General features: G+C 47.4%; 1 protein-coding gene across 2 annotated transcripts in view; it reads right to left on the reverse strand.

Moving 5' to 3' along the window:
- LOC139757815 (uncharacterized) overlaps window positions 1-23,776 on the reverse strand; it is a 207,966-nt gene extending 184,190 nt beyond the window's left edge. For both annotated transcript variants that reach the window (XM_071678682.1, XM_071678683.1), the window contains exon 1: window positions 23,493-23,776. The gene's annotated coding sequence lies outside the window, so the exon portion shown is untranslated. The remainder of the gene's footprint in view (window positions 1-23,492) is intronic.
- Between the last annotated feature and the right edge of the window lie 741 nt (window positions 23,777-24,517).

Consider the following 24,517-nt stretch of genomic DNA (forward strand, 5'->3'; position numbering starts at 1 on the left):
ACAGTGTCTCTCCTTCACTGCCACCATCATGGCACTGGCCCCTCCTACAGTGCCCGAGACAGTCTGCACCCGCCCGCAGACAGACCAATAAATGTCTGGACGGAGATAATTCATGAAACATTCCAAACCAGATTATCATTATCATTATTATTTCCTTTATGAGTGTTTTCTTAATGACACTTTTTTTTTTTAAGTGATCTGAAGTTACTGTATAAGATGTCAGAGATAAGATAAGGTGGATGTAGATACAGACTGGCCTCACTGACTCTCTGTAACCTTTGCTACATCAAGTGGGTAAACTACTGCAACTGATACAACGGATATAGTGTAGTTTCCCATGAAAGGATTATTATCAATACTATTATTATTATTATTATTATTATTGTTGTTATTATTATTATCATTATTATTATCATTATCATTATTATTAGTATTATCATCATTATCATTATCATTATTATCATTATCATTATCATTGTTATCATTATTACCATTATCATTATTATCATCATTATTATTATTATTATTATTATCATTATTATTATTATTATTATTATTATTTTTACTTGTCATTAATCATTGAATTTCTTATTATCATTATCATTATTATTATTATTATTATTATCATTATCATTATTATTATCATTATTATTATTATCATTATTATCATTTTTACTTGTCATTAATTAGTGAATTTCTTAAAGACTGGTACTTCAGGACGACACAGGTGTGTGATACAGCTCACACATCACAGTACTAAACATCTTAACATTACAATCTTTTTTCCCTTATTCTGATTCTTGCTTTATCTCGGTTCCTCCCACCTGCGAGCTGTGTCTCGCCGTTATTCTGTTCCTCCTGCACCCAGCTTTCGTCTTCGTATTGACTGTTCCCACTAATCTCCTTCATCCGCTCGCTGATCTCCCAAAAAGCCTCGTTTTCCGCCAATAGTCTCGGCTCCACCAATCAACGTAATCCTCCTTTTCCTCCCAGCTATCGTTTTCATTACTGACGTTTTCTTTCATTCAGTCCTTTTCGATGCCTGTTGTAATCTTTTCTTTTTCCTATAGCCAGTTTTCTGGGTCGTTCTTGTCCCCTCTGTCCTCTCGATGCCTACGAAATTTCCTCGTCACATTCCCATCTTACATTTGTCCTTTCGACTCCTCAGTGTCTCTTCACCCAGTTCATCCAAATCTCAAAGAAACTGTTTCGACTTCATGATTTTCTCATAGTTTCAGATCACCCTTGAAACTGTTACCATATTCAGTGCATCCTGACTGTTTCTAGCGTCTCCTTTGGCCACTCGTCGTTCCCGATCCTTCGTCCAACCTTCCTCAAGCTACCCCAGTTGTCCCAGCTCTCGAAGGCCACACCGACAACCCTTCCTTCGTCGTCTCCTAACAGTCACGTCTTATCTCCTCCTCCCCATCACATCCTGGGCGTCTCCAGCCTCCTTCTCATATTTCCTATTTCTCTTTTTCCCACCATTTGCCAGCCCTCCCTCCTTCCCTCTACCACACCTGGCGGAGGGGCAGCGGAGAGATGGCCCTCCACTTCCGCCCTCCTAACGGTCGCACGTGGCCCTCTGTTTGGTGAGGTAACCGACCAGGGAGCGTGTAGTGCAGATGACGACGCCCCCAGACCCCCTTCTCTCCTTTTTCTCTCCCCTCAGGAAGGCTCTGATACCGGTCGTAAGGGGAGACGAGGGAGGAAGTAACGGGGTGGAGACGTGGTGGAGGTAAATGGCTTGGATGCATGGGGGGGAGGGAAGCAGTAGGGGTGGATATCGTGGTCATAGACCTGGTGAAGGATGCCATCTAGAGGATCATGCAGGAGGAGGAGGAGGAAGAAGAAGAGGAAAAGGAGACAAATGAGAACGAGAACAAGGGAGAAGGAAGAGGAGGAGAATGAGGACAAGAAGAAGAAGACACATGAGAATGAGAACAAGGAAGACAATGAATTTGCTTCCCTGTAATCACTCAGCATCGCATACGCGCCATGTGTTCAGCCAAGTCTTATGAGCCCTCGGCTGTTGGCTCTACTGTCAAATTCTGGCTCACGTATTAGTACTGGCTGCTCGACTTGACAGCGATCCCTCCGCTGGCTCAGTGTCCGCACCAGCGACCATAATTCAGTATCGCTTCCTCACCTTTTATACCAAAAGTGTTACTCCCTCTGTACACATCATCAGGTCTGTTTCCAATCATCTACTAGACATTACCTCCTTCTATACTCACCTAGCGAAACCAACATCTAGATAAATGAGCTTATTCTGTCTCGAAATACCTTGTTCAAACATACGCTTGTCATGCTGGAGGATAAGTAATTCACTGGATGACCCAGAGGTTAATAAAGAAACTTGATCAGAGAGTCGATTACCAGGACAGAGGGCCAACTTGTGTCCAATCCAAATAGTGATTACAGTTCAATGATTTGTGAACGAGTCTTCCATGATGATGTTATCTCATAATGCCAAAAGACGATTCATTGCTTCTCAGCCGATGAATATCTTTACCAAATATTTCATTAACTTCTCAGCTGCTGAATATCTTCACCAAATATTTCGTTACTTCTCAACAGCTGAATATCTTTACCAAAACATTTCATTTTCGTTTCCCGATTAGATCGACGAAATCTGAATATGAAATCTGAGGTCAAAATTGGTGGACGACGTGTAGGTTGGGCGCGGGGGAGGCGCAGAGGATATTCCTGTTCACAGAACCGTTAGTCACCGACGGACCGACTTGTCACATCTCTCATCACGCCACAACCACAACCACAACCATCACCTATTAATACAACCACCATTATAACCGCTACGGCCTCTACCACAACCACCACTATAGCCATGAATCCCCATCGCAACAAGTACCACAACCACTACCACAACTACCACGACAACCACATTAACAACCACAACCATAGGCACTACAACTACGACTACCACAGCCACCATAATAACAACAGCGATTGCTTAGTATTCTGCAATTCGAGGGAAACACAGACAAATGCAACTTGCGAACATACACGACCGATTTAACTATTCCACCCAGTGATGAATAAATATGATTAGGAATAGAATAAACGAATAACTAAAAGAAAGAAGAGGTGATAAATGACGAAGACCATCACATTACAACGGTGAAATAAACGGGACAATAGGCCAATGAACTAATCGATCAAAATATAATTATCTGGTAACAAATGAGACCAAATGAAATCATGGGTGAATGATGGGGGGAAAGACGAAGGCGACCCACAGGAACAGAGACGACCAGCCATGAGCGTCCGGCGGACAGACGAGAACCCTGGGAGCACAGACCACAACAGCAACAGATGACTAACGACGGGAGCAGCGATGGATACCTGTCACCCACCGCCTACACCTCCCTCACGACCCAACTGTCGACCTAACTAATGACCTGGATGAAGGCCCTGACGTTTGTGATGACAACTGAAGACTTTTGCTTGGGTCATGAGAATGACTGGGTCACCCAGCCAGAGGTCCACTCGCCTCCGATACTTTAGGGGTCTACTACCCTCAGCCAGGCGCTCCTAGCCCGATCTCTTTATAGGGGTTTACAGCAAGAGTCGTCGGCGATGCTACACTCACCTCACTCCCTGGAGGATCCTCCTCACCACTACCTCAACCCTCACCTCGACCACGATCATGTACTTGCCATTCCTCATTCTCGGAGCCTACAACTCCGGTACCGAACCCGAGTAACTTTTCTCTCTCCTACAAGCCACTGGTTCCCACGCCTGCTGGAGGAGGAACAATAACCTAAGGGCCTCGAATACAGATTGTGGCTGCCACAGGAACCGCATGCGGTAACCCTAGCCCCAGGAGCCGCGTGCGGTAACACGCAAACATAAAGTGCCCGATAAGTGATGTACAGACCTTGGAAGGGGAGCCTTTGGGAACCTTAATGGCCTCCTGAGTCGAGTTCGAAAACAGACGCTAGTAAGACACATGTTCATCGTGCACTGACCTTTCACGTCTTGACCCTAGGTTTCAATGGTGATTCTGGCAGAGCATTCTCGTGACAATATAAACTATCTGTCATAAACTCACGACACTTTCTGAGCTAATAATATCAATATAAGGAAGAAAAAAGATATAGTGAATCTTGTTTCGAGGTTCGTTCGAAAACAAAACGAACCAGACTCTGGGGAGTCGGATTCTCACTCCACTGAGGAACGGTACAAGTCGCCACTGCTGAGTCCAGGGCAACGTCAGCCATTCAAGTGTATCAGTAACCCAAGACAGTGAGTTACGTCGTCGCGTCACAACAGAGTCACCCCTGTGACGGGTCAGGGGTCGAGGCGACGTCACACTTGGCTGCTGGCTGACCTGCCGACCAAAACACAGGCTACCAGGTCAGCCAGGTCACCTCCTTGCAGTCCGTTCATCTTCAACAGCGAGAGAAAGTTGATTGAAAATATTATCGAAACAATGAAAACTGTGATGAAGTCTTTTGAAATCGTCTTACAAGTGATTAAGATTTTCTTAAAGTTTCACTCATGTGTACAGTAAGCAATCTAGGCCCTTGCTAGAAACGTATCTCTGTATCAAGTCACCAGTATGTCTGGTCATCTGTTCTCCCTTTCTCATATATAATTGGAAATTACTATAAACAGATAGACATCAATTTGAAGAACCTCTATTGAAAATGAGCATCACAATACACCAACACCTTCTTCCACTCATTTCTCCTGTATGTCATCAAACTGAAATCGTCTAAAGCACAAAACACATAAGATCTTAAATAGATTTTCCTTTCTCCTTACAGGATATAAATCACTTATCGCTACATAATTCAAATAAATTCTTCTGAATCTCTGATGTACGATACTAATTCCTTGCTCTTTTCAGTTCGCCTCCTCCAAAGTCGTTCTGTGATTTACACTCTGCCTCAGTAGGACCTAAATCACAGCCACGGACGTCTGGCCGGAGAGTGTGGGGGTGCGCGGCGTCGACTTTTACAGCCGTTGGGTTTTATCACAGATTTCATATTTCCAACGTCCGCGACGCCAGTCACTTAGCTTATGCTCTGTGAACGGCGCTTCTTGGCCTGGGCATCAGGGAACAGCTTCGATGAGTTTTATGCTGAATGTGAGACTTTGAATTTATACGTTAGCAAGCCTCACATCTCTCAGGCCTAGATGACCCTCCTGCTTTACAGTGTATCCTTCCCACCTATCCATCTATCTGTCTATCCATCTATCTATCTATCTATCTATCTATCTATCTATATATCTATATCCTCATACAATACATTCATCTGCCTTCGCCACTTAAGAGCTTCCACGTTATGTACATCTGTTTGGGCTGAGGTCTTCCCCATTGATGTATCTGTGGCTGGTTGCTCCTCACCCCTTCATTCTTCTCTGTCGATCACCCCTCTCCTGCTCCCACTCACCCCGCTGCCTCCTTCCATCCCTCCCAGCAGCCACTGGTTCATTCCATTCTCTCTATCCCATCTTCCGGAACCCGAATAACGGTCGTGTCCCGCCTTCTCTCTCTCTCTCTCTCTCTCTCTCTCTCTCTCTCTCTCTCTCTCTCTCTCTCTCTCTCTCTCTCTCTCTCTCTCTCTTTTTCCACCTCCCCTGTCACTTGTGTTGCGTCTGGTCTCGGCAAGGACTTGCGTGGCTACTTCTGCAGTGCGAAAGGACTCTTAAGTATTGAGGTGTTCCTTTTGCGGGAGGGCTGTCTGCCGGTTGTCATGCCTTCTGCAGTAGTGTGTGTGTGTGTGTGAGTGTGTGTGTGTGTGTGTGTGTGTGTGTGTGTGTGTGTGTGTGTGTGTGTGTGTGTGTGTGTGTTGGATTCTACATTTCTTATATATTTTTCATGAATCTACCTGAATTCTTGTCTACTAACTCGTTCGTTCCCTTCTCATCTTTAATCTCTTTACTGCTTCTATTCTCTGAACTGCATATCTAATTTTGTAGTTTAGTTTCGAAGATGTCTATAAAGTCTCTTTGTCTTTCTTGCGTATGTCAATTTCCATTTGAAACCTTGATCACAGATTCTTGTTTTCTTTCTCTCTTCTCCTTTTAATTCCTCCTTCCTCACACTCCTCTTCCTCCTCCTCCTCTGCTTGTTGTTCTTTATAATCCCTTTCATTCATCGGTTCGTTACACACTGTTTCCGCCTCTATGTACAAACCCTAATCTAAATCCTGTAGAAATTTCTTTTTTCTTCAGCCTCTTAGAACCTATGTTCATTCATTTCTTTTTCTCTCTATGTCCTTATCATTTCTCCAATCTCCTCCTCCTCCTCTCCTTGTTCGTCTCCCTGCTGCCCCCTCGCTTGGCCGTGGGTTTGCGGCGTCTTTTCAGCCATCAAAGGTATGATGGAGGCGACACACAGACCCCGCCCTCCTCCTCCTCCTCCCAAGCCTTATGTATAACACCGTAAGCTCCCGTTGGCGGCGACCGCTGCTGTGACGCCCTGACGGGCACAACCCACCAGGAGGGTGCAAAACGGGTGGCCGTATTTACATTCATAATAAATCAATAGACTGTGGTATATCCCTCACTCTAGCCTCATATATGTATACCATACAAGTGGCAGAGAATATTCAGAACCGTGAGCGGTTACGAGAACCTGCCCAGAGAGGAGTCTCGTCGCAGTGGAAGGTCTCGAGCCAGTGGGATACTCCGTGTAATCTGGATATGAATAGGTCGCTAGCTGTCCCTCGGCCTCCATTCACATCGAAGAAGAAGGAGGGGAAAAAAAGAAATCCACCTAATCCGTCAGTGGCCGTAAACCTTGGCTGTGTTGAACCTCGGCGGATTTACCCTTACGGCTGCGTGTGTGGATTAAGCGGATTTGGTGGGAGCAGCTACTGGTGTTTGGGGACAGACCTGGGTAATAAAGGAGTTCGTTGTCTGTATTTGTTGGCTTAGTTTGGCCCCCCGTGGATTACAGGCGCTTTGTCGTCTGTTGTTTTCATGTCGGGTCTGCACGGGGGAGGGAACGGCTCGTTGTTTAAGGGTTCCTCCTGTAATTAGATTGTTGAGCCCAGCCAAGACTGTGGGGGAGAATGGATTTAAAATGACTACATACAACTGTTCATTACGAGGTCTCTGCTCACTGTGGGAAATGTCGAAGGAAAAGTATTTCCTGTTCCAGTTTCAGTTTCTTATATATTTTTCTTTTTTTCAGCAAATTATTCTTCTTCATCGTAACTAACATATGAAGAATTCTAGACACGTTCCTCACTATTATGTCAACTTTCGTGATCATTCAGGGTCTTTTATGAGGACGCCTTCTAACATATATTTTCTCCCTCGACTGGGAGCTCAAAAATGGTTTCACCAGGAGTTCGGGTGGAATGCACGAATACCCATCCCTCAGCGTGTGAATCAGGCGCACACACCGCCTTACCCAGGGCGATGAACATGAGTACCTGACCCCTGGTGTGTGTGTGTGTGTGTGTGTGTGTGTGTGTGTGTGTGTGTCCCGGGACGCAGAACATCAGTTGAGGAGACTCATCGTGAGTCCTGGGATAACCGAGAGAGTCATCTTACGAAATGTCTAGGTGTCGCATCTTTAAGACGATAGTATTCTGGAAGTTAAGATCTCTGGAACTAACACACCTGCTGATGACTTTAATAGGTAATGACGTCTTCAAGATAAAGTGAATGAACACCACACACCCCACACACCCCTTGCGACACACACATATACCTGCCACACAGCCCACGCGACGCTTGATACACCCTACCCCACACTACACTACACCTCATAGAATACCCTCCACACCAAACACCACAACAGACCTCTCACGATGAGGCGCGCGTTCTACACCCTCATGGTACACAACCTGTACTAAACACACCCAACAACTCCTACCACAGGCTACACGCGACACACTCCACTACACAGCCGACACTAGACGGCCCTCACTACAAAGGACACACGGAACACTACCAATAACTCACACACTCCTGCACCACTGCTATGACCCGTCACCTGACACCAAACCCCTCTGGAGATTCCCATTGAGAGACCGTGGCAGGCCTAATGCATCCAGCCCCCGAACCTTCGCCACGAGACAATGGAACAAGCACGTTCAACCTCTGTTTGAGTGGATGGTTCTTCTCTTCTTCCCTACCCGTTTATCTAATCTTTCTCTCTCACACACTTCTTTCTCTGCTTGAGCTCCCTCTCTCCCTCTCCTATCCTTTATGCTCTCCTCCGTCACTGTTCCACGCATTCACTCATTCTTTATCTTCCTGTTTTCTTCCCTCTCCCTTTTTCGCCGGCCTCGTTCTCTTCCGCCAGTAATTACTATCTTCTCTCACTCACTCTCTTTTCTTCGGCTTCAGTCCCTCAATCTTCGCTCTTTCCTCCCACTTGGTGTAACCTTCGATACCCTCTGAGAAAGGTTATGCTGCTTGACGCATCAATGCTCAAGTTTTAATCAATTTGGCAACAAAATCAACTCATCAACTCACTCTTAATCTAGTTTTAATCAGTTTGGCAACAAAATCAACTCATCAACTCACTCTTAATCTAGTTTTAATCAATTTGGCAACATAATCAACTCATCAACTCACTCTTAATCTAGTTTTAATCAATTTGGCAACATAATCAACTCATCAACTCACTCTTAATCTAGTTTTAATCAATTAGGCAACATAATCAACTCATCAACTCACACTCTTAATCTACAGCGTCTAATAAACTGATAAAACTTTATCTTTAGAGAACACTGCAGCGTGTAGGTAAGGGGCCACCCATTGAGGAGCTACGCTGATTGGATGTGCAGCCTCGCCGCAAGGTCTCAACAACTCCAGCAGGAATGTAACACCTTGTAGGTCCCCGTCGTGTGATCCAGGAGAGAGAAATATGCTTCGGTAGGGAATAAAACGCGCCTCCCACCGCCCGTTACAGCTCAGCAACGGTTAGGTAGCGGCATTACCTCGGCGTCCTCCTACAGGATATGCAGAGGGTCGAAGCCATCTCATCTCTCCCTATCCTGTTACCTTCCTCCCTCTCTCCCTTTATTCTACCCTTCTCCCTCCCTTACATAAAACCCTCATATCGCAACCCTCCCTCTTCCCCTTCCCCTCACTTCCAACACCCCGGGACCTACATCCTATAAGAGGGGTGTATTTGGCTGTGGCTGGACAGCTGGGGATTGCTCCAGTGCCTAATCGAATACCTGATATTTGAACACCTCGACTCTCGATTCGTATTTCCTCATCCCTTCTTTCTCCCTCCTCTTACCGCTCTTCTCTCCCCTTCCCTTTCGTCGTCCCATTTTACCCTCACTCCCCATCTTTCTCTCAGCTCCCAGAACCCATCACTGCCGTCCCAAGACCCCGTATGCCTATGCTCACACCCACTACTTAATTCACCCTCACTGCACCTCCTCCCGTCCCTGCCCACGACCACGCCTCCCTAACGACGGCATAGCGCCAGGATCATGATAAATGTCCCGGGGTCCTGGACCAGACTCGCACATTACCTCACTTGGGGAATCCTGGGGTTAACTTCTTACCGAGGAGCTGCGGGCGGAACCCCAAGCTATGACAATTTCGACTGGAGGATTACCCTCACCCACTGATGTGTTCGATTAAGCTGTTGGGTCTTTGCGATTCGATCTCCGTAAACCTTCCTCTGGGAAGGGTAAGGCATCATGTGCTTCATGCATATACTAATTCATCAAATCCAGCTCCTCTCACGTGATAAAGCATAATGTGAATTAATCACATTACAGGTGCTCATAACTATGGATGGATCCCAGGAATGTGAGGGGTGAGGAGGGGGTTGGTGTAAGGCAACTTCTTTTCCCTTGAGTTTTGCTTACGGCTGCAGCGGGTCGAGGCTGCACCAGGAATAGCCTTATTAAGGTGAGGGAAGAGCAGGAGTTCGCTCCGGGAGGTGAGTGACGACGAACTCTTCAGCGATCGCCCTGAGGCCAGCGGCGAACTGTGGGGCGGACGTGAGACCCCCTACGCCCCACCCGCCTAAGAAAGAGGCGCACGGAAAGGGAGAGGAAAAGCAGGTATGAGAGAGAGAGAGAGAGAGAGAGAGAGAGAGAGAGAGAGAGAGAGAGAGAGAGAGAGAGAGAGAGAGAGAGAGAGAGAGAGGACGGAGCCGTCATATCTATGGCAAGCGTTATAACAATAAGCACACAACCATTGCAAAGGCCAACACACACACACACACACACACACACACACACACGGCGGGAGTGGGGGAACGCCCGTGGCTACTGTAAGTCATCAGGCGGTGAGTCTGAACTATACAATAGATGAAAGCATAAGGCAGTCTGTATTCACACCGGTGGGCTGTGACCCTCCACCATCCCCAACCTCCCCCCGCTGGGCGGAATCGTTTCTGAGAAGCGCTGAATACACTGTCCTGAGGTTTAATGGGTTCCAGTTGTTTGCCCTGGATGCTCCGACATTTAAAGAAGAGCATCGAGTCGCTTTCGTTTGTCTATACGGATAACGACGCGGCTCAGTATTTCCCAGCTGAGCTCGGGTTCAGCGAGGGGCGTCCTGTGACTTCGACATGAGAATCACTGACGTCCAGCGCTGAGGTGTATCCACGGTAGCGGGGGGCACGATTGCAACACACCAGGGACATGACATTGAAAGGAGAGACAGATCAGACCTACTGTGGAGAGAGAGAGAGAGAGAGAGAGAGAGAGAGAGAGAGAGAGAGAGAGAGAGAGAGAGAGAGAGAGAGAGAGAGAGAGAGATGAGGTGGAGAGATGTGACACACCGAGAGAGAAGAGGGTGGACATGGAGACACGTCAGGAAGAAAGAGACTGAGAGACACATGTCACGCGAGAGATGCTAGAGATAAAAGGCATTTGTACCAGTCATAAAAAAAAGATCTACCAGACTAGAAACATTTCAAAACATTTGAGACGAACAGAATTAATGCGTAAGAGGAGAGACAGTGATAAGAGATCTGAACACTCACAAAAGAAAGTGAGTAATAGAAAGGGACTTGCAGGAATAAGGAGGAGACGTGTGGAGATAAATGGAGGACATAGCAAGACAAACGAAAGAAGCAGAGTGAAGTACCTGTCGTACAAAGGAGAAATTTGTAAAGAATAGAGAGGCACTAGAGAGTCTTAAGAGACATATAATGAAGAAATGGACAAGCAAAGAAGAGATAAAGGCATATAGATAAAAGAAAGAGATATGTAAATAGGAAACAGAAACATGAAAAGAAAAGAGAAGGGAAGAAAGGAGAAGAGAGACATATAGAGAAAATCGAAAGAGACTTAGATAAGAAAGAAACGCTCATAGGAAAAAATAAAAGTCGTGTCAAGTGAAGAGACGGTCATATAAACAAAAGAGAAACGCCAAGAGAAAAGAATGAGAATAAAGAGAAGAAAGAGATACACATAAGAAGACATGGGAAGGAGAGACACAATCACGTAGAAAGGAGAGGAAAAGACAAAGAGAGGAGGCAGAAACGCACAACATAAAGAGGAATAGATGGCGAATCAATAGACACAAGGAGGGAGGGAAGCTAGCAAAGATGAACAACCCGAGAGACGTTCAGAAATAAGTCCAGACTCCGGAGGAACCGCAGATTGCTCCAGTAACTTGGTCCACTACGACGATTAATCAGCATATATGATGGCCGTCCCGGTGGTGGCTAACTTGTGGCTCATTTGCTGTGCCCCGACGTTATTAAAGGGCCTCCAGGAAGGACTTTAATAAGGGGATTTTTGTGGGAACTTGATGAAGGGAACTCCAGAGAAAATCTACGTCGAGGAGGAGGACCTCACTGTGGGAGCTAACTTGGGGCTTAACCCAGTCGAGAATAATCTTGTTTACATCAAACTTAGTGCTAAAATAGGGGTATGGGACATAGTAATGATAACTTATAAGATTAAAATTCATCAGAAAGTGACTTTCAGAAGGGCCTTAGCGAAAGCCCTGGGCGTTGTCTCGGAGCGAGAGAGCCTCACCAGGGGATGACAGGGTTTGGCTTGAGGAGACCCATAAGTGTTACAAAAATCGAGACGAAAACTTATGAATGTTTTAAGGTATTAAGACTTTAAAAGAGACGGATCAACTTTTTAAAAGATCTATTTATGACTTTAGGTTAAGAGGACGATGGGGAAGTGATTCTGGAATTAAGCAGACGTACTATGTGTACATGAGGAACGATCTAACCTCATGAAAACGACCCTCACTCAGTTCAGTCTCACTCGTTAATCTGGGAGACCAGTGGAACACCTACACCGCAGACCCTGCGTGCTCCCGGTAGATCCTGATAATCCACTAACGTGTAAGCGGCTCCATCACAGCCTCCTGGGCCGCGACACCGCCACCCGGTGCGATGAGTGGGAACGTTTCGAGCTGAGGCTTCGAGCTTCGATCAAACTGAGATGGTTTCGCCCTGGTTATATCAGATGTCTAGATACTTTTCCCACCCTTTCTTCTGCCTTTTCACCGGTTCTGTCTTTCCTGACTTCTTTTTTCCCCTTCCTATGCCTCCTCCTCCTCCTCCTCCTCCTTACCCCTCTCTGCCGGAAGACTCCCTCCCCAGCCAACCGTGTGTGGTCTGGCGCTGGAGTCTGCCCTCATAATTACCGAGCTCTTGCCCGCCCCACCGCAACTAATTTGCCGACCAGCGACTCTGTGGGATGATGCCCTGCGCATGGTAGGGACAAGGCTGGTGCTATGGTGGGACAGGGTGAAGGTATGGTGGAACGGTTGAAGGCATGGTGGGGCGGGTGGTGGGAACAGTCAGATGGGGTGGAGGCATTGTGCTGGACGTTTAGTGTGGAGGGGTGAAGTGGAGGTATGGCGGAGCACCGTGGAGGAATGGTGAGGCAGGGTGGTGGCGTGGTGGGATTGACGGGATGGTAGGATAGGGTGGAGGTACCGTAAGTGACAGTATACGGGACGGGGCGGGGGTATGGATGACTGGGGGTGGAAGAAGACTGGCCAGCAGAGCCATCAGGAGGCGCAGGAGGGACAACACGAGATAAGGTGATGGAGGGGTGAACATAGGCAGCTCAAGGCGGCCGGAGCTCGGATTTAGAGAGAGTAGACGGGCGGTGTACCGAGCATGCTCAAGATAGCGTCACGTAGAGGGATTACCCTCGGCAGCCACCAAAGGTACCCTCCGTTATCCCTCTGCTCCCTACACACCACAGCACGTCGCCTCCTCCTCCTCCTCCTCCTACCTCTCCTCCTCCTCCCGTCTCGAGGAGGCTCAGATTAAGCCCAACGAGTTAGGCAAAAAAGAACACACAGGAGCCAACGAGGACATAGACACCCAGGGTAAACCACAAGCCGAGGAATACACAAACAAACGAAACACTGCGGAGCTCGACCCGGCAGACAGACGGCTGCAGACACACACAGAGAACAACAGACGTGCAAGGACAGCAGACACAAAGGGACCTGCAGCCTGCCTCGTGTGCCCTCTGGTTTAGCTCAGAAACAACGGGTCGCACCCATATGCCACCCGCTCCAGTTCCTTCCCATACAAGAAGAGGCACACAAAGAGAAATGAAACAACACATAGGAAGCGCCAGACTTGAAGAAAAATAAACAGGGGACAAGAGAAACACAGGAAACAACGGGCAAACAGATACAACAGACACAATGTGGGGCATCAGACACACACAAATACCAACAACGAAATCCAGGACAAAAAGACGTGGAATGACTAGACACACTAGGAACCTACAGACACACAGGAGCCACCAAAGGCACGAGAGACAGATGCGGTATAAACAATAGAGCCTCCTCCGCTCCTCGTGGTTGGCCACCACTCCCTCCAAGGACGAAGACAACATCATCATCATCAGTAGCAGCAGCAGCAACAACACATTGCCTCAGCTTGTGTCTGGTTGGTCGTTTCCCTCACCTCGTCCTCCAGACACCCTCTCCAACCCTCGACCTCACCCTAATCGGAGGGTTTGAAGTCTTTGTAAAGGAGGAAGAGAACAGAGAAGCACACAGATGGGGAAATATGGGTCATATCATGAAAAGATGGGAAGAAAATATGAGACACAAGGACGACATATGAAGATGATGATAATAATGATAATGATGATAATGATGATAATGATAATAATAATAGTAATAATAATAATAATAATAATAATAATAATAATAATAATAATAACAACAAAAAACACGTAAAGAAAAATAAAGGAGCGTCTGGGTATAGAAAATCAACCTATTTCATCGATTGACACACTATATATTCTCTTACTCTCCCTCGCATCTCAAACTTAGACATATACCCATTCTATCGCTGTTTTCTACTTGAACTCATTTAGAAATTCTATCTTACCCATTGATTCGAATTTTCTACATTAATCTCTCTCTCTCTCTCTCTCTCTCTCTCTCTCTCTCTCTCTCTCTCTCTCTCTCTCTCTCACCTCATACTTAAATTCTTCCTCCACATATTCACATTCTCTCTCTCTCCCCCCCTCACACATACACTGCACCTGAACGTGACAGATGATATCTCAACAATTCGTTCGCAATTTAAGGGGAAGTTCTTCACGTCTCTGGCAATGACCTGGTAATTACCTGATCATTCGTCCTGAGAAACACCTCGAGATGAGCTGCTGATGCACCTCCCAGCGTGACCCCAACCCCTCACCATCTGTCCAAGAGCCTCAGACCAACACCATCTGTCGCACGATGACATCTTAAGGCCCCCCGTCACTTAGGACACGTTCCCATCCAACTAGAGACTGAGATGGCACCTCAAGCCATATATTAGCGTCCTCATCCTCACCCACAAGGCACACCAGGGTCGTAATGACGAAACCTAGTGTTGTTAATCTTTCATCGCCTGGCGGTCCCAGCCAACAGGCTAAAGTGGTCGCTGAATTTCAGACGATGTTTCATCAATTATGGCCTAAGATGACCACCGGGTTGCAGACATTCTAAAAAAAAAAAAAATAATGGGCTTTTACCAAACTCTAATGTTTCAGTGAAGCTAACGAAGTTGAGGGACTGGTGTGTGGGAGGACTGTATGTCTGTATCTGTGGCGAAGGGAAGCCGCCTCCTCTGGCCTAACATGAGGCACTGACTGAGTCAGGGGATATATCGGCGCAAATGTGTCCTGTGGTAGCTGGGCGAGTGTTGTCCTTCAGCCCTGGACGTGTCAATGGGAATCTCATGACACCAACATGAATGTCTCATTTCCCCTTGATATATATATATATCCTAACGGTAGCGCTCCCGCCTTTTGCACAGGGGTCCCGGGTTCGATCCTGGCTGTTGGAAGTTTGTATGTTCTATGAAGGAGCGCGTTCATATGCACTTTGCTCATATATATATATATATATATATATATATATATATATATATATATATATATATATATATATATATATATATATAATCTTGCTAGCGAAGGGGAGAGAAGGGAGACGTGTGTGAGTCTAAGGAATGATCTGTGTGTGGACAGGTTTAGTGAGGCTGCTACAGGTATGTGTATCTCCACACCATCTCACACAAATCTCCAGGTAAGGTGGCGAAGATGCCACTGATACGCCCGCCCGAATGTCCTCTCCTCCCTCTACCCACCATCTCCTCTTGCTGGACTTACTCTTATCTTATTTTCTTTCGATGGAGGTTCCAAACAAGGACAAAAGTCCACATCAAGGTCGGGCCTTAATTGAAATATGCAGAGGTCACTGAAACGGTCAAAGAAAAGGCAAAGGTAAGTATTTACGAATCTTGGAGGGAGTAAAAAGCCTGTCTTTTGTAAAGTGTCTCGGGAAGACATTAGAAGGTAAACAGTTCCAAAACTTCGAGGTGTGGGGAAAGAAACAATTATCAAAACGGCCTACTCTTGACTTGTCAGCGGCCACACAGTAATCATGCGATGCAGCAGCCTGCCGATTCTGAACTCCTAGTTATGAGTTTCTATTCGAGTTCTACCTCATGATGTTTTCCCTCAAAGAGATTTCTATTTTCGTGTGGGGACCGAAAACACATAATCTCTCGCTCGCTCCTCTCACCACGATTCGTGGAAAACAACGATAAATTTAGCGAGGCGAAAATTTCAGCTTTTCGTGGGAAGTATATTCAGTGGAGCGAACCCACCACTGTGTACCTGAGAAATATCATACGAACAGATCTCGAGCGCTATGGGCCACTAGTGTACTCTGGGAAAGAAATATACTTGATGTATTAACCTGACGGCGTCCGGGATCGTCTCCCAGGACAGGACCCTTCATGAGCCGAGGCAGAAATGTTGGGATAACTGAATAATCTTGTTATGTAAATGCACTTGTAATGTAGAGGATATAGCCGGTCACTTCTGTTGTGCTATATTCCTGAGCTCCCTGACACATCAAGGTTGGGACGATTCGCTACCTAAATCAGCAGCAAGGAGGAGCACTACCTCTGTTAGCAGGTGGGAGGGAGGAGCACTACCTCCTTCAGCAGGTGGGAGGGAGGAGCACTACCTCCGTCAGCAGGTGAGAGGGAGGTGCATTACCTCCGTCAGCAGGTGTGAGGGAGAAGCACTACCTCCGTCAGCAGGTGGGAGGGAGGAACCAAGACCTGCACCAGCAAGTGGGAAGGAGGAGCACTGCCTCCGGCAGAAGGTGGAAGGGAGGAGCACTACCTCCGTCAGCAGGTGGGAGGGAGAGGCGCTGCTTCCTTCAGCAGGTGGGAGGGAGAAGCCCTATCTCCCTCACCAAGCAGAAGGAAGGAATCAACACCTCCAACACAAGGTAAGGAGGAGGAATCACCAACTTCATCATCTGCAGGTGGGAGGGGAAAATGAAGGAGGGACTATCACCTATGTTGTATGAAGAAGAGGGACAACGACCATGACCACAACCATCACAGGGACGACGAAGACGACGACGACGACGACGACCATAACCACCACCAGTCGTGTGGAGAATGATCCTCGTCTCACCTGCACGACCCGTCGCCTACACGCCTACACAGAGTCAGGATATACGAAGGCAGTAGGAGGAAGAAATGCTCCTGCAGGAGGCGTAGCAGGTCACTACAGCTACCACTACTGCCTCCACCACCACCACCTCTACCACCAACACCCCTCACCAGCTGAGATTCCTGTGGGTCGTCCCGGTCAGGGCCTCAAGCCTCCACATTTTATTGTTCCGTCAGAAGTTAAGACTAAAATGCATCCGAGTTTCTCTTTTTTTTGTGTGTGCTTGGTCCTAGGGTCAGCTTGGTCAAAAACTTTATGGTGGAAATCCTCGTTGAAGTCGGACGCTTTTAGATGCCACCACTGTCGTATCTCGACAGATAACTGATATAAATATATCACAATCAATTGATCTATCAAACTTACATACGTCAGGACGAATGAAGAAACGTATACTTGATATATTTTTGAATCCTTCGGAAATACAGAAAAAAAAAAATATGTGGGTCTGCGAGTGGACATCGTGTTTACAATTGCGTACGGTCTCGAGATGTTATTAAAAGCTTTACCAGCAGACGTGAGCATCTCCTCAACTAAACCTGTGGTGACAGTTTTAAGCCAGTGTGTGTGTGTGTGTGTGTGTGTGTGTGTGTGTGTGTGTGTGGAGGGCGAGGGTCGGCGGGGCTCGCCGGGCTTCCATCATAACACAAGGTTGGGAGATAACTAATGACGACCGCTCGCTGGGATTAGTGTTCACTTGACGGCCCCTGTTTACCAGCCGGTCGGATTAGAGCAGGCAGGGGAACAGGGGTAGGGCAGGGGTGAGGTAAGGCAGGTGCAAAGGGGCTAGGTAAAGCAGGTGTAGAGGCAGGGGGGCAAGAACAGGGGCAAGGTGCGGTAGGTGCAGGTGATGGGAGCAACGTACGACAGGTGTCGAGCAGGAGCTGAGGGCAGCTGATGCAGGGTTGGGATAGAGACAGAGGAAGCGCAGATGTAAGGCAGGGAAAAGGGGAAAGCAGCATCGAGGCAAATCAGGGGTAGGGCAATAATAGCGTAGGGGCAAGTTAGGGTGCAAGGCAGGGGGCAAGAAAGCCACGACTTAGGCTGGGAACCTCGTGGTCACAGCTGAGGATTGGAGGGGGGACAGTCACGGTCAGCAGCCTCCTGTCAGAAACTGTGTGTGTGTGTGCGTGTGTGTGTGTGTGTGTGTGTGTGTGTGTGTGTGTGTGTGTGTGTGTATCACTAGGCCTGTACAATACCTGCATCTATACGTCTGTGTCTATTCATGTACGTGTCACTCCTCGTCTCTGGCCATCTGCTTACCTACACCCGTAAATTATCTATAGACTGGAGCTAACAGTGGCACTCCCATCCATAAGGTATAGTCTGGCATTCAGCCATCATCAGGGGACGCGAGCATGTAGCCATCTCTATGATTCACGAGGCTAGACCAGGTCTTCGACTGAACACCGTGCAGTATCTAGCGTTACGGGTAAGTGTCTGTCCGCTCCCTGACCATCGATCTCATTTTGATTCAGGGATGATTCCCCGTTCGGTTCGATGCGCAGAGGAGCAGAGAGGAAAACCATAGACATACCATAGGGCACATAGACACAGACACATGTCTACACCATGGGCACATGGGTATATTACACCCATACAAACACACGACCCCCGTGACACACCTCAGCAGCCATTCCCTGCTCCAACCTCGCTCCTGTGTCGCGCCAGCAAGGCCTGCTTCTCCTCCTTCACCCCAGCCACGTCAGTAAAGGCCACGAAGGACTGCTCATGAACCCCCAGACCAACTTCGTCCACCTGATATCCAACTCCGCATCAAGGTGGAGTCTTGTGGGTGCTGATGACTTTACGGGCTTGGCTCTAGCCTCTCGGACGTGCCGAGGACCCACCTTCCTTGAGGGGTGGTTAAACGGCCCCCGCGTATACCCTGCAATAAACTTGACCAGCAGTATTCTGCGGCGCTGGCCTTTTAATAATTGTAAAGAAAACGAGAATAAAGGAAAACCACGAATCTCATAGAATGGAATATTTGATTTACAATCCCCTTTTATCCTGTGGTGAGGTGAAATCCGTTCACTTGTACGTCTGTTCGAGTCTAAGTTAAACCATATGCTGTTAAACCGCAAGTGACGTTCTAAACCAATAGAATAAACCAATAAAACCAGGGTCTTGTAACCTCTCCCCCATATGGTCCCTGGGGCGACCTGAGGGATGAGGAAGGGTCGGGGAGGAGGAGTGGGAAACGGAGATGGGGAAGAAGAAGAAGAAGAAGAAGAAGAAGAAGAAGAAGAAGAAGAAGAAAAAGAACATGAGGAAGAAGAGAAGGAGGATAAGGAAAGTGGAAAGGAGGAGTAGGAGAAAGAAACGAAGAAGAGAGAGGATGGGATGAGGAAGAGAAGGAGGAGGAGGAAAAAGAGGAGGATAGCCACATCACAGAGGAAGGAGGAACGCCAGGTTAGCTGGGAAGGCAGAGGAGGTGAACCTAGGCTTCGCGAGACCATTTCCTAAATTTAGACTATTTAGTGGCTATTCCCGGCGTCATGACCCGCTTTACCACGTGGCCATGAGACTGTAATGAGCCTTAGGACGTGTCTGCGGCGGGCTGGAACGAGAGAGAGAGAGAGAGAGAGAGAGAGAGAGAGAGAGAGAGAGAGAGGGAGAGAGAGAGAGAGAGAGCAACCCCTCCTTCGTAAACTTTCCGCCGCCGTATGTTGTCTTTGGTTTCCTTCTTTTTTTTTTCTCTCTCCCGGATGAGAGCGTTCGCTCACCTCCTCGTCTTCGTCAGCGTTGGAGCAACGTTGCAGGACAAGGGGGAGCGTTTAGACATCGGACTGTTTATGCAAATGTCTATACTTATCCCAAACTTTCCGTTCCTCACCATCACATTTACATTACATCCTGATTACCCATCTCTGTCCGTCTATATATATATATATATATATATATATATATATATATATATATATATATATATATATATATATTCCTTTGAGTCCACGGGGAAAATGAAAAACGATAAGTTCCCAAGTGCACTTTCGTGTAATAATCACATCATATATATATATATATATATATATATATATATATATATATATATATATATATATATATGATTCAACCATGGTCGCTGAAGCTAAAAAGAGATTGTTTCGTTTCGCGACGCACCAAGCCTCATGCAGGATCACATCTCATTCACTTTCATGAGTGTCTCGTCCAGACTGCCCGTGTCTCATGAGAGGAACTGCATCACCCTCACCATCTTCCTCAAACCTTCCAGGGGAGCCATGAATCAACGATTCCTCCCAACACTTACACACACACACACACACACACACACACACACACACACACACACACACACACACACAGCTGGAACAAGTAAACTTTTTAAATTCAAAGTTTCAACTCCCACACAATTCATTTCGGCGCAATAATTCCCAGAGCCATTAGCACTCCAGAGAGAGAGAGAGAGAGAGAGAGAGAGAGAGAGAGAGAGAGAGAGAGAGAGAGAGAGAGAGAGAGAGACAGAGAGAGAGAGAGAGAGAGAGAGAGAGAGAGAGAGAGAGGCCGACCCACAGCTCGTCTACGTGCGTGGACGAATTAACAATACGGTTAACACGGTCATATCCAACAAAGCCAAAGACCAACACTGTGACATGTGGCCCCAAGGGGCGCGACCAGGGAGGAGCTATATAAACCAGGATGCCGTCCACGTCCCCGCCCCTCCACAGTAACGTCTTCATTGTCTGGTCTCGAACGTCGGACCTCAGGCCTCAGACGGCCCCTCAGTACACACACACAGTCTCGCCCTTCCCTCATACTCGCCCCGGGGCGTTATGACAGCCCACATGGCTACCAGCATCGCACCAACCCAGAGGAAAAGAAGCTCTGGTGCTGGTGGAAACGCATCAGAGGGAGTCGCCGCCGCTGCTGAGTCTCTGCAGCCTATACGCAATTTCTACGACATCGTAAAGTGCGTTACAGGCACGACTAACACACGCGCGGAGGAGAGGACTCAAACTCCATGGGATACAAGAGTTCAAAAGACTAGTACAAAAGCAGAAAAAATATCATCTTTGGTGATACTTGGAGAGGAAGAAAATGTCTTAAGGAGCAAGACCCCAGGATCGTGTTGTGCTGAGGGAGCATTCATGGAGGCAGCGGACGACCAAAAACGACAGAAGAGGAGGAGGAGAGGGACGGCGTGGCAGCGAAGGTCCTGGCCTCAAGCTGTCGTCCCACAGCTGCTGCCGCGAAGATTATGGAGGTGGCTCACGAGGCGGAGTTTTCTCTTTGGTTGAAGACAGAGGAAAGCGACACGACCTTGTGTGGTTTATAGTTATTATTGTGTGTGTGTGTGTGTGTGTGTGTGTGTGTGTGTGTGTGTGTGTGTGTGAATACAAAAACACAAAAAAACACGTGTTTGTTGTTTCTTGTTTACTAGTTAAGGTTCGAGCAGTCGTAAGCTACCTTAACTATGTCACCTTTTCTGACTTCGTGAGGACGAGCAAATTTTTCTCCCAACGCACGAGTCATGAAAGACACATCGACGTAGCGCCTGTGACTCACAAACTACCATCACGAGGACCTCATACAACTGTACCATGCCAGTTCTTCGACTGCGACAGACCTCCGACATTAACTGGATACCACCACCTTGCTCCCCGGTTTCAGTGGCGTCGCATCAACCAACACCATCCCCCCATCTGACGCTAATTTGCATACATTTGCATACGTGTATCCCACAGACGGTCCCTTTAATTACCGCGATTTTGTCTTCGACCCACATAAACGACGAACCTTCGTATTTTTCTTAAAGCGAGAGGGACCACCCGGAACGGAGCGGTTGGGCGGGACGGCTGTGGTCATGGGATGAGGAATGAGACATTAGGGGATTCCTTGGCTCTCTTGGTATGTCGGATCAGGTGAGGCTTGGATCCTCCACCTCACTCCGGGTAGAGACTAATCACTGTAATGTAGTAGCTAAAAGAGTTGAGTTCTTACGAAATTATCCTTGTGAACTGAAGATAAACTAGAATCAACTTTGTTCGTAAGGAATCAAAGTCTAAAATGACGAACGTGAGCGTTGGGGCTAAAGGTAGCTGGGGAAAACGGACGCTGAATAGAGAAAAAGAAATTAAGTTACCATATGTATAAGGAACAAGTTTCTCCAAGAAAAGAAACATATTTGAGGTAAACTCAGGTCCAAAGCTTGACAGAGAGGGGAGGACGGGCCTTATAGAAAACAAATATTTGTGATACACACGAAAGGACATACTAGAAAAGAATCGAGAGCCGGGGAGGGACTAGACAGGAGAGGCCAAGGGGAGTCCTACAGTGGCTAATTAAAAGATCTTAGCTGGGCAACAGTGTGCTTCATCAAGGAGAGGGTGAGGTGTGGGACGACGTGTGTGCTCGAGAGATAAGAGGACATCACGCGAGGAGAGGAGATTGATACTAATGTCTACACTGGAGGTTGATGATGGGTGCTCTGTGTCGGGCCATGTATAAAGAGACAGTATGGCTTTTAAGAGATGAAATATTCTCCCTACGAAGATGGGTATGAGAGCGAAACTGAGAGCGGAGGTGGGCGGGTATGGATCTGGAGAAGGAGGGAGCTTGGAATGCTATTTATCAGCCGCTGTGTTTGAGGTCGTGGGGGTCAGAGGAGGTTTAAAATGTAAACCACCCTAATTATCTGAAGACAAACTGACATGGCGGGTATGCAGGGGGAGAGGGGAGAGAACGGTCTGCTCTGGGAACTGGGAATCAATACCTCCTGGCCTACAGTGTCAGCGAGGGAGTGTGTGTGATTTTCCAAACTCTGTCGCCCCCTGAATAACACCATATCTGTTCATGAATTAACATGTATTCATTTAATGATTTTATTGCTATGAAAGTATAGATAAATAAAGTGTGTGTGTGAGAAAATACCTTCGTTTTCTTTAGTCATGTAAAATTATTTTGTGATATGAGAAATTTAGGACAAACTAAAGCAATATAGATCTAACCAATTAGAACCACGTAGTCAGCATGGTAGCGGACGAATATGTCAAATGCAAGGGAGCATTTCGCTGCCGGCTTTACTAACACAGCTACGGCAGAGGGCTGTCAGTGGGGCCCCAGCGGCCCTGGGTGAGGTAACATGACAGGAGGAAACCGTTGGCACAAGCCCTCGGCTGCTGCTGCCACAGGACGATTGTGTGAGGGAAAATTACGGAACTAAAGCAAGCGGGGCGCTGGAATGACCCGTGTACAGGTGTGTGAGGTCGTCCATGTTGTGTGTGCACACTGACACAGAGTTTGAGACGCTAAAAGGGACCTCTCGTTTTGAGCACCCATCTACTGGTGAAGAGGACCCGTTTGCAGGAACTGTCTACTGAAGACAGCGACAGTGGCTAAGACAACCAAACAACGGAGAGGGAAGATTATAACCGAGGACATGAGTGAGGGAGAGTCGTGGCTCGACCTGTAACATGAGGGAGGAGGGCTGGCTCTCGTCTAAAGTATTCGTTAATGAAAGAGTCACGTCGAAGGCTACAGTGAGAAGGTCGTTAAAGAAGATAAAGTTTGATTTACTGGAGGAGTACTCACCCTTGCCCTGCAGTACGTCCCTGGCTCGGTACTTCTTCGTGACTCTCTTGGTGGTGGAAGTCTTCCTCGACCGCGCCTTCTGGCTCCCCTCGTTCAGGGAGCCTCCCAACCCGTTTTTTGCCCTCGAGTAATAGTACTGCGAGTGGCTCACTCTGGAGGAGGGAACTGGCGACGAACGCACGGAGGTGCTGCCTCTGACGTATGCTACATCGTGACGCCGACGGTGGCTGACGGTTGAGGCGTGGGAGGAGGACCTGGCCAGCCCACGATACCTGCGCTCCTGTATGGAGCTTATGCTCTCGTATACACTGTCGGGGGGAAGCTGAACTTCGAGGAGTCGTCGAGATCGTCGAGACCTTGTCGGCGAAGGTCCTGGATGTCCTCGAGGCCCCGTCGGTGGAAGTCATTGGTGTCCTCGAAGCCGATGGTGGAGATGGATGTGTCATTCCTGTACAGGTGGTGGAGTGGGTGGGGCCGCGCCGGTAGCGGAGGTGGGGACGACGCGTTCCGTAGGTCACCCTAGGATGAGAGTAAATTATTAATGGCACTGATGCTCCGCCATTTTTTACCCCCTACATCACAAAACCTAACCTGAGAGGGAAGCTGTTGATGACACAGCCACAATATAACAGTGAAGACTAAGAGGCACCAGTGTGGCAGCAGTGAAGGCCTGACTGAGCCATACACGGAAAACGTACTGTATTCACGTCAGAAAATGTTGTACACACGTCTTAGAAAATGTCCACGACGTATACACACGTCAGGAAACATTGTATATGACGTGTGCTACAGAAAACGACGTGGTGCACTGAACTGATCTTGACACAGCAAGAATGCAAATCGAAAGCAACACTAGGTAAGGTACATACATCACAGATACTGCATCATGTTTGTAAGAGGAATGAAGACACAGTGCATTCAAGATGATGCAATATAAACTTTATCGATAAAAATTCATGCAAATCCAATGGAGATTTTGTAAGCTTGACGGAAATATACTAAGGCACTGTAAACATTAACAGTGT

This window comes from Panulirus ornatus, chromosome 28, assembly GCF_036320965.1.
Source record: "Panulirus ornatus isolate Po-2019 chromosome 28, ASM3632096v1, whole genome shotgun sequence".
NCBI classification, from domain to species: domain Eukaryota; kingdom Metazoa; phylum Arthropoda; class Malacostraca; order Decapoda; family Palinuridae; genus Panulirus; species Panulirus ornatus.